Source organism: Triturus cristatus, chromosome 3_2 (assembly GCF_964204655.1).
Source record: "Triturus cristatus chromosome 3_2, aTriCri1.1, whole genome shotgun sequence".
In the NCBI taxonomy this organism is placed as follows: Eukaryota; Metazoa; Chordata; class Amphibia; order Caudata; family Salamandridae; genus Triturus; species Triturus cristatus.
In genome coordinates, this window is record NC_140584.1 from 319197443 (window position 1) to 319209038 (window position 11596).

At 50.8% G+C, this 11596-nt stretch overlaps 1 protein-coding gene across 2 annotated transcripts in view; it reads right to left on the reverse strand.

Annotated features, from left to right (window-relative positions):
- ZNF593 (zinc finger protein 593) overlaps positions 1–11382 on the reverse strand; it is a 54208-nt gene extending 42826 nt beyond the window's left edge. Inside the window, exon 1 of one of the 2 annotated variants that reach the window (XM_085647779.1) lies at positions 11243–11382. The gene's annotated coding sequence lies outside the window, so the exon portion shown is untranslated. The other variant, XM_085647780.1, reaches the window with a different exon arrangement.
- Positions 11383–11596: the final 214 nt, after the last annotated feature.

Sequence of the window (11596 nt, forward strand, 5' to 3'; positions counted from 1 at the left end):
CGGGGCCTCGCACATGGCTTTCTTCAATCTCACAAAGGCCTGCTGACAAGCCTCCGTCCAGACTACCCGTCGAGGTTGTTTCTTGGACGTGAGCTCCGTGAGGGGGGCTACGATGGTACCGTACCCCTTCACGAAGCGGCGGTAGTATCCCGTGAGGCCCAGAAAAGCTCGGACCTCAGTCTGAGTCTTGGGGGGTTCCCAGGCCATGATGGCCTCGATCTTCGCCTGGAGGGGTTGCACCGCTCCCCTACCCACCAAGTGTCCAAGGTACACTACCGACCCCTGCCCGATCTGGCACTTGCTGGCCTTGATCGTCAATCCAGCTTGTCTCAGGGCCTGGAGAACAGCTTGCAGGTGACGCAAGTGATCCTCCCAGCTGTTACTGAAGACGGCTATGTCATCCAGATAAGCAGCAGAGAAACTCTCCATTCCGGTGAGGATCTGGTTTACCAGGCGCTGAAACGTGGCAGGTGCGTTCTTGAGCCCAAACGGCATCACACAGAACTGGTAGTGGCCATTGGGCGTGGAGAAGGCTGACCTTTCCCTTGCTCCATCAGTCAAAGAGATCTGCCAGTACCCAGAACTAAGGTCAAAGGTACTTAGATATTGGGCAGCTCCCAGCCGGTCAATCAATTCATCCGCCCTAGGGATCGGATGAGCATCAGTTTTGGTTACTGAATTCAGTCTCCGGTAGTCCACACAGAACCTCAGTTCCGGTTGGCCACCCGGTGGTGCGGCTTTTGGTACTAACGCCACCGGACTGGACCAGGGGCTGCTAGAAGGTTCGATCACTCCTAGCTCCAGCATCTTAGTGACTTCACTGTTAATGCTGGCCTTCACCTTGTCTGACATCCGGTAGATCTTGGACTTTACAGGTGGGCTGTCTCCTGTGTCCACGTCATGGACGCACAGGTGAGTCCTACCCGGGACAAGGGAGAACAACGAAGAGTACTGCCCCAGGACCTGGCGACAGTCCTCCTGCTGTTCAGGAGTTAGAGATGGGGAGAGAATCACTCCCTCCACCGACCCATCCTTTTCTTGAGACGCAAACAAATCGGGGAGAGGCTCGCTTTCCACGTCCTCTCCTCCGTCAGTCACCATCATCAAGATGACTTCGGGCCTCTCGTGGTGGGGTTTGAGGCGGTTGGCATGCAGCACCCGCAGGGGCTGACGAGGGGTCTTCAGGTCCACCAAGTAGGTAGCCTTACCCTTCTTCTCCAACACCTCAAAGGGTCCTGACCAGCGATCCTGGAGGGCACTAAGCTCTCCTGGTTCGATCACCCACACCTTCTGGCCAGGCTCCAACTCCACCGGGTGAGCGTTGTGGTCATACCACGCCTTCATCACTGCTTGGCTGGCTTCCAAGTTGTCAGAAGCTTGCTTCCACAACTTAGCCATTTGGCTCCGGAAGGCCAGCATGTAGCTCACCACATCCTGGGGAAGCTTTCTGGGAGTTCTTTCCCATCCGTCTCTCACCAGGTTGAGAGGTCCACGTACAGGGTGCCCATACAGAAGCTCGAAGGGGCTGAAGCCCACTCCCTTCTGTGGCACTTCCCTGTAGGAAAAAAGTAAACAGGGTAGGAGGACGTCCCATTTCCTCCGCAGGCTTTCAGGCAGACTTCTGATCATGCCCTTCAAGGTTTTGTTAAACCTCTCCACCAGACCATTTGTCTGGGGGTGGTAAGGAGTGGTGAACCGGTATGTCACTCCACACTCCTTCCACATGGCCCGCATGTACGCTGACATGAAGTTGGTCCCCCTGTCGGACACAACTTCCTTGGGAAAACCCACTCGGGTAAAGATTCCCATCAGGGCCCTAGCCACAACAGGTGCTGTTATGGTCCTCAGAGGTATTGCCTCTGGGTACCGTGTGGCATGATCCACCAGAACCAGGATAAACCTGTGACCAGCTGTAGTCGGCGGATCTAATGGACCCACAATGTCGATGCCCACCCTTTCAAAGGGGGTGCTAACGACAGGAAGTGGTTCCAGGGGAGCTTTCAGCTTCACCCCTGTTTTCCCACTGGCTTGGCAAGACACACATGTCCGGCAGTAGGTATCGGACGACACTTTCATCTGAGGCCAATAAAAGTGTGGGACAAGACGGGCGAAGGTCTTGTCTTGCCCCAGGTGTCCTGCCAATGGTATCTCGTGAGCCAACTCCAGAAGGTAGGCTCGATAACGTTGAGGGACTACCAAGGCTCGTGACGATCCGTGTAGGGGTGCCTTGGGTTCACTGTAGAGGAGGCCATCCTCCCAGTAAACACTGTAGTTCCCTTCAACGTTCCCTGCTGCCTGGGCTTCGGCCTGTCGCCTCAGCCCCTCAAGGGTAGGGCACTCCCTCTGGCCCTGGCAGAACTCCTCCCTGGACGGGCCTCCCTCCACGTGCCACTCGGCCGGGATGGGTAGGTCCTCCAGGTTGGTAACGTCCCCCACCGCAGACTCCTGGTCCACCACCTCCGGTGGCCTATCCGTCCTACGGGGTGTGGACGCCGAGGCAGGCTCCTCCTGTCCTCGGTTCTTCCCTTGACTGGCAGCCGGCTGGGCCTTTGTTCCAGGCTCCAGCCGAAACGAACTCCCTCTTCGGGTAGTCGCGGACCTTGTGCTAACACAGGCCCAATCAGGTGTACCCAGCATCTCAGTGTGAGTCCGGTATTCCACCTCCTTCCAAGCGTTGTGCTCCATGTCATTCCCCAGCAGACAATCGACTGGCACGGCAGGGCTTACGGCAACTCGAAGTGAACCTGCAACCCCCCCCCCATTCAAAGGGAACCTCGGCCACGGGATAGTGGCCTGTTCTGCCGTCAGCCATCGCGGCTGGGTGGAGTACATCGGGAATTACCTGCTCTGGAGACACCAGTTGGCTACGCACCATAGTCATACTGGCTCCTGTGTCTCTCAGAGCCTCCCCTCTTTGGCCGTTGATGGTGACCCACTGCCCATACTTTGCGGTATTTGCGGGCACCTGGATCTTAGGAACCATCTCCCGTTCTCCCAGGGACACTAAAGTGACACCCGCCCACTCCCTTCCCTTAGTTAAGGGCATCTCCTCCCCGAGCACTACACTAGCTACTCCGGGGGTCTTTCCTCCAATGGGAGGGGGTGGTCGTTTCAGGCACTTTGGATCTCCTTTATAGTGTCCAACGCCACCGCACTCGTAGCAATGGACAACCCTTGGCTGCTGACTCTGGCCAGGATTAGGGTTTCTGGGTTGGTTAGCCCTAGGGGTGAATCCTGTTCCCTTCCCTTGGAAGTTATTTTGGGGGCCTTTGGAGAACTCCTTTTTCTTTTCCCCTCCCTCTTTCTTCTGGGGGGCGCCCTGTCCGGCCTTTTGAGTATCCCCTCCAGTCCCCCTTGTGGACACCCGGGTACTAGCCCAAATGTCCGCCTCCTCAGCAAGCTTCCGGGGACTGGTCAGCTTGCTATCCACCAGGTGTTGACGCAGTTCAGGGAAACATTTCTCAAGCAGGTGTTCCTTCAGTACTAGGTCAAACAACCCCTCGTAGTTCCTCACTTCACTGCCCTGAATCCAACCCTCTAGTGCCTTCTTTGCATAGTCCAGGAAGTCCACCCAATTCTGTGTGCCCAGTTTGTGACTACCCCTGAACTTCTGTCTGTACTTTTCGGGTGTTAGTCCAAACTTCCTTATGAGCGCCAGTTTCATGGTGGGGTAGTGGGTCTGCTCATCCTCTTCGAGGGCCAATAAAGCATCCCTACCAGCTGGAGGCATGTACTTGTACAATCCCCCTCCCCAGTACTTCTCTGGAACCCCATGGGCCCTTAACGAGACCTCATAGGCCGCTAGCCACTTGGCGATATCGTCACCCACCCCATAGCTAGCTACTATGTCCTTTGGCAGGTAGGGTTTGGGTTCCCTGGTGTACTCTCGTTCTTCGCTGCCACCGTTAGGTACAGGGTGTGCCCCGATTCTCAGGATCTGAAGATCTATCTCTTTCAGCCTTATCTCATAAGCCATCCTCTGTTCCTCTTTCTCCTTCTCCAGCCTTGCTAAGTCCCATGTGAGCTGTCTTTTCTCCCTCCGGTCTGTTAACTCCACTTCAGACAAGCCACCGCTAGAGGCACTGCTGCCCTTCCTGGAAAGTGTCCTGGGCCCCGCTGACAGGTTCCCCACCTCCGGTTGGTACAAACCAGCTCCCTCACTGTCGGGCTCTCTATCCCTGTCCTCCTCCTCAGCCTTGCTTTCTCTGCGTGCCTCCCCCCAAGCCCTTAAGCTGGTTTGGAGTGCACCCTTCTTTGCTCCTGGGGGACAATACACCCCCTCCCGCTGGCAAAACTCCCTGAGTTGGGCCACAGTGTACGTTTCTAAATTCTCCAGTACAAACTCCATCTTGCCCACTCAGGTCAGAGGACAGTTATTTGCAGTAACAATGCAGGGGGGTACCTTTAATAATACCTCCTCCCACCACCAGAGTAAATTTGGAAAAAACAAAAACCCACAATTAGGAAGGCCGCTTTGAGAAAACTCCCGGTGTAGGCCTATGGACTACCCACAGTTATTGTTGAGTATACGTAGGCACAGCTCTATCCCACCACTGAACACCAATCAATGTTGGAAATTTACTCCGCTCCCACACCGGTAAGGGTTGGTGGTAACGGAGTATATTCCGGGAACACACAGTGGTAGCTTGGCTCGAGTGGTCAGGAAACAGGCACCGTGCTAAGCATACGACATACCCATACAATAACCATGCGTGCATCCGTTCCAAAAACGACTCTACACCGTAAAAATTATGAAAATATCTTTCTTTATCTTCTTTTTCTCTTAGTTGCTGATTAGATAAATAATAACACAATCACAATATACAAACTTTTTAAATAGTGCAGGTCACATAAATACTGGCTTAATGATTCAATAAATAGGGGTGATCATAGATATTAAATGCATAAATATAAGTGCAATTCATACAGGCAATTAAATATTCTGAGGCAATAAATACTGTAAACCAATAAATATTGTGCATCAATAAATACTGTGGACCAATAAATACAGTGAAGCAATAAATAGGTTACATACAATAAATACAGTGCCTCCAATAAATAATTAAAAGCTGACAGTGACACTCATAGAATCAGATCACATTTGAGATTACTATGGGCTAATTTGGCCCAGGCACAGCTTGTGGGGATGTGGAAGGCTTGAGGGTGTCTACTCCCTAGCTTGGACAAGGCTGAGGCCTAAACTGAGGTAGATCAAGGGGGAAATACCAGAGACCTGGCTCTCTCACTCTACACAACCCCTCTAAATTAGTCTCAGCTCTCCCCTGGCACAGTCCAGCTGGTTCCAGCACCTCTCTAACCCCTAGAGTAGTCTCTTAGGATTCCACAGGGCCTTTGGCGCCCTCTATTCCACTTACTGCCCTTTTTCTGAAGTTCCGACGCCGCTGGAGTCGTGTCGACGCCGTGAGGCGGATCCGGTTCGATGTCGGCGGCCTCGGCACAATGTCAGTTCCTGACGACGCCGGTAGGCGGCTCCGGTTCGATGTCGGCGGCCCCGGCTCGATCTCGATCTCCAATTCGATGGCGTCGGGCAGTCTTGACTCGATGTCGACTTCGGGCGGCTCCGGTCCGATGGCGACCTCAGCTTCGATGACGTCGGCCGGCCTTGGCTCGATGTCGTCTTCCGGCGACTCCGGAGTGCGATCCTCACTCCCGACCTCCGGTGCTCCTCTCCTCAGGTTTCCGGCGACTCCGGAGTGCGACCTCCACTCCCGACCTCCGGCACGATTCTCTCAGGTTCCGGCGACTCCGGAGTGCGATCTCCACTCCCGACCTCCGGTACACTTCACCTCGGTCTCCGGCGACTCCGGAGGGCGGACTTCACTCCCCCGTTGACACCGCTCACTCGACCTTGGTTAACTTCCTCCTCGACCTCTGGTACACCTCACGTCCTCCGTCGGCGCCCTCTCACGATCTCTGGCGGCTCTGGGCACGACGTCTGCTTTTCCAGTCAGCGCCGCTTCTCCACCTCAGGCTCCAGGTCTCCAGGCTACTCGACGTCCGGCTCCAGGGAAACCAGTATCCAGGTCAGGTACTTGCTTTCTTGACTTCTAAGGCCTGTTCCTGCTGTCCAGGTCCTTAAGATGGTTTTTCTTGCTTCTTCCCACACAGGGCTCCAGGCTGGGCTCAGTCAGTAGGGACTAGTATCAAGGGTGGGTTTATGGACCCCACTCCAGGCACAAGTTTCCACCCCTGCTGCCTCACTCCTTCCTCCTTCAGGTTTCTGCTGCTCACTCTTCACCAGTCAGGTGCCAACTGCCAGCTCCAACTGCCAACTCTCTGTCTTAGCTTCCCAACATTCTAAACCGCCTCCAACGGTCACAGGGTTCTGGAATCTTCTGGAAGGTGCTGGTAGGTTCCAGTGGATGCTGGTGATGTCACAGGTGGCCACCATTTTGTGCTCCAGGCCCTCAGACAGAAGTTTCAGGGGTAGATAAAATGGCTCCCTGAATCTGCAGCAACACGAAAAAGTCTGGTGGTTCCCACAAAGGAAAAATTCAAACAGGGTTTGAGGCAAAAGTGGGACAAATTAAATAATGATGAGGAGGGACCACCCAAAGGGCTGACAGGTCTAACAGTTGTTTTTCATGAAAAGAACAGAAAATACCTAATTAGCTATTTTTATTTTTGGTCCTGCAAGTTTTGAACTTTGCTGAACCTTCGATCTGCTGCACGTTGCCTGGGAACTTCAAAAACCTTGTTGAAGATCTAGGACAAATTAAAAACATTTACCCAGTGCCAGACCTTGACAAAAACAACTTTTTGCCATCCTTCGTGAGGAGGGTAGATATAGTATCGAGGGTTACACACTGAAAAACATTCTAATGGGAATAGCAGTGCCCGGCAGAGAAAGAGAAAAACCTGAAACAGATATAGCAAATCTGTACACACAAAAAAATAAGCACTGACAAACCCAATAGGGATCGTCTTTACAGCCTTTTGGATTCTCCAATAGTTTTTTGCTGATACTTTGCTGTGCAGAGCAATGCCATGCATGCGTTCCTGCACATGTCACTGCAGCTTAGACTGATGCTGTATGCACATGCACGCATACATCACGAGACTTGTGTTTGCATATGGCATGAAATGCCACCCACTTTATTTTTTTTTATTTAGCGTTCCAAGATGGCAGACACCACAGGCAGTGGTACATTTAAAAATAAACTTCTGAATTTAAACATTGCAAAAACAGAGCAACCAAGCCACAAATGCCAGCTGTTGGGCCCTCCAATAAAGTTGTAAATTGTTTTTTTTTAAAGGACCAAGATCTGAGAGGTAGGGAGCAATGGGGGAAGCAGGTTTGGGAGAAGTGACAATGAGGGAAGCAATATAAAAATTAAAAAAAGGAAAAAGATATATATTAAAAACAAAGAAAAGACAGGTTGGGCAAAGTAATGGATGAGCTGGGTGGGGGAACACCATGGTGAGCGCAGGGGGTGGTATTTGAGAGTGGAAGCAGCACGTGGAAAAAAGCAAGAAAACGAATGCAGTCTTGTTTTTTGCAGGTTCCTGAATACGAGCATTGGAAAGATACAAGTCACCCAATCAAAAGGATGGTATGGAAGCTATGGTCCATGGGAAGGACAAACAAGACAAAGAAAAAACTGACCGAAGAGCAAGTAAACGAGGGTGACAAGAAAGCTAACCCATGCTAAGCAGTGGACTGGTGTGAAGCCCACTGCAATTTTTTAGAAAGGTTCACAAGAGGTCTTTGGAATACAGACAGCTAAAAGTGGCCTGTAGCCAAGACCTAAAAAGACAACTATGGGAAGCGGAGCAGACTTTAAGAAGAGGATAGATAGCCTCGTAGATGAAGGTTCTGAAAGGGGGCTCTGGGAGACATATGGGATACCATGAGGAGAAACAGCGTGCTAGAAAGAAATGTAAGAGGTGACTGCTTGTCACTAAGAACACAATGCCACTGTCCTGATATGCCTTAAACAACCGAATGCATTTTGAGTGCTGTAGTTCTGTGTCAATTCATCTGGCCCAGTTTAAGTTAAACACATGAAATGAACTACATGTAAAAAAGTCAGGGACTGGAGCATTGCAAAACTGGTGACACAGTTATCTGGTAACTTTAGACAGCTACAGTTTCTTATACTTATTTAAACTCTTGCTAGTTTCATTGTCTCCAACAATTGAACTGAACTCCAAATCTTAAAGTGAACAGAAATAGCTAAGGCTTCAAGAGTAAAGGGCAGAAGGTAAGGGTTGAGATGGTAAAGTCCTTCACTTGCTGACATACAGGTACCCCTGCCATGAGTGCCCCAACAGCAGCTATCGCTGAATCCTTAGTGTGGATTTTTGTTGTCTGAGGAGAACATAGATCATGCATGTGCGCACGGACACAGGACTGTCTCATGGATTGCGGTTATGTTGGACTAGGAGGGGTGCCCAAAGAGCTACCCTCATAGTGGTGAAAGGATACTGCTTTTGCCAGGAGTTAAGTGGCACAAATGCCATGGTGGCAGCATACCATGTAGTGATCAGTAGAGGTGAACAGGCCTTTTTATATCTGTTACTGGAGTGAGGCCTACTGGCTCACTAATGTAACGTTCTGCTGCTGTGTGCTTAACTCACCGTTGGCCTACACCAAGTTAGTATTTAGCGCATGTGCTGTTTGTATGTGCACCTCTGAATGATACAATTCATGGAAGATTCTGGGTTCATTTTGGAGTCCCAGGGCAGACTGGAGGAGCATAAGGAAGCAGAGGAATTCCCCCCACCCCATTCCCGAGATATATGTGGATTGCTGCATTCCTGTGAGCTGAGTGAGACACACACTTGGCGAACAACGACCATGATCTTTAGTACACTTCAAAGGGTTCTCTTTAATTCAGAGAGCGGTTATTGTTAAGGGGCCAGGGCACATCTCAGCAAGGAGATGGGGTTGATAAGATAATTGTATTGAGTAGGGATTGGGGCCCTGGAGTAACCTTTTTATGAAAATATCACTGTTGCTGGACATCCACTTGTTCGCCTCAAAGCCTGTACTGTGGGGCTATTAGATTTGAAGTTTCTCCTACTGTGACAGACTACTTTCTGGAACAAGGGCACGGCAGAAGAGCAGGCCCCAAAACAAACCGTCCGGAGATGGACTATAAGGGGTGCGAATTTGTTAACTGTCAAGCAGTCAATTGGGCTGTGCGAGGAAGAGAAGCTCGGCAAGATTTCTGTCTGTGAACAGGGCTGGAGGTTAAGGCCTGCCAGTCTCAGCTGGGTGAGGGAATATCACCCAGGGACATCCAAGACCACCGGCCCCTGGAGCACCAGTGCCTGCCTGCTTGCCAAGACCAATGTGCTCTCCTGTAAGGAAGAGGAGAGCACTGAAGGGAGCGAACCCCAGTGGGGGAGCCTGGCAAATTGATCCCTGTAGCAAGGTGTGAGGAGACGTCTGCTGCACCAATGGGGTCTCCGATCATGTGCAGGTTCAGAGGCGCAATGGTCAGCATCACAGTTGTGCCGAACAGGCTGCAGTCCATGTGGGAAGTCAGCAACCCTGAATGCCAAGTTGAGCCACTATGAAGATTACAGCTGTGCAGATAGGGCTGTAGCCCGTATGCAGAGTAAGGTTGGTAACCATGTATGCCAGGTGAAGAAACCAGAAAGGACAAGGACAACTGAGTGGAAGTCCTCATCATGAGGCGAGGCAGCTGTGGTGACCCATGTGGGCCTGCACCCCAACCGAGGATCGGGACCGGAGCAACCAACCCCTGTGGGAAGGATAAGAGAAGCTTACCATCCCACCAGAGGAAACCTCGTGGACGCCCAGTGGCTGTCCCAGCCGGGCTTTAGATGCTACTCACCAACAGCAGCTTCTGCTGCTCCCCGCGGAAACTCTGGTCACACCATCCTCGCAGGAGCTGGTAACACTAATCGCAGAGCAAGAAGGCCCCACGGGAACTTCTTCTGCCACCTAGTGTGCCAGTACACTTTTGACTTTTATCAGAGTGGGACTCCTGAGACTGGGACTGCCAGTGGGGCCTAACCTGAATGTCACCTGTGGTGAATGGGGAATAACCATGACCACTAGTAAGAGAGAAGTGGTATTCAGGGACCTGCCTATTGAACACCAGGGCCCTGACCTTAGGGAGCTGTGTGTATAGGTTGTGCATGCTGTATTTCACTTTGAGTTCATATATAAATACTAATTCTTTAATAAAAGAAAGTATCTAACTGGACAATCATGTATTGCTTTTGATTGTAGTTTGAGTTGTGAGCCCCCGCCAAGAAGCCCTTGCCTGCGGGCCACAGACAAAAGCTCAAGGGGTATTTTGCCCATTTGCCCGGGACCCACAGGAGGTCAGGCCATGAGGCTATTGGAAGTAAAAGACCTCAACCCCCAAGGGGCCAGTAGCTCCTGCTTGCCCCGTGTCCCTCTGAAACAGGTTCTGACAGCAAGGATATAAGCCCAAAAGTAAAGTGTACAAGGAATAGAGTAAACAGATCTCTAAGGTTTTTCCAAGCCTCGCGTGAAAAGCTCACTCATTCCAGGTTTTTATCCTTGCATTCTGCCACTGGTACTGCATTTTTGCCTTATAAATTGCTTACTATGCAAAGAAAAAAACAGTACTGTATAAACTATTCACATCTTTGTTGTTACATCTGGAGAACCCTAGGCGCTGCGCCCGAAGATAAAAGCACTTCTTTCACAACACCAAAGTACTTACTGTACAGGAGCACAAAAAAATTAAACTGTGCCAACTATGAACCGTGCTGCTAACCCGAAAATGCGCATTAGGGGGTATGAAGAGCTGTTTAACTGCAATAACTCTAAATGAAGGGCGCGTCCTCCTCAAACACCACCAGAGTCTCAATCACAAAAGCGACCTACAGTCACCACCACTTTAGAACACGCCGACTATTAACAACCCCTCTCCCAAATCCCCATAAACCAGGCGTTCCCCATACCACTGAAAAATAAGTTGGTTCCCATAAGCCCACAGAAGTGTAGTAACTCCATGAGTACATTATCAACTACTGCAAGCTGCGAAGTATCACTCCCTAACGAGATTAATGACCGTAGAACTACAACTCCCAGAATGCAGTCGCTGGATGCAAAAAACCTATCACCGGCAGTTATACACAGTATTAGGTCATTTGGTACTTATATGGGCGAACCTTTGCACTACAATTCGTCCTCACCCGTACGCTAATAAGCACCTTCCATTAACCCTCGCCTTTTCATTCCTAGCAACCCATTACTCCGCACCGTGCGTACCTGTATGCTGCCCTCTTCGTCAGTAGAAGGATCATAGAGGCCGAGGCAGAAGGAGCGCCGCTGCGCGTCAACTCAAACCGGAAGTCTAAAGGATAGGCTATACCGATAGAGCGTCGCCAAATTTCCGCCATAGAGATAGGAATACTAAGCGCGCCCCCTTGGTTTCAGCTCGGGTCTGTGCAGTAGAAAAAAAGAGTCATGTTTGGATATTCAACCCAGTGTTTATATGTCAACTTTTGATAACCCAAGGTGAGGCGAAAACGGAGCAGAAACAAGAATCGAGTGAACAGTATAAAAGCATTCGTTAATGCTCGGGTGAAGGTACATAAAGACAGAAAAAAACTCGAATTTTCG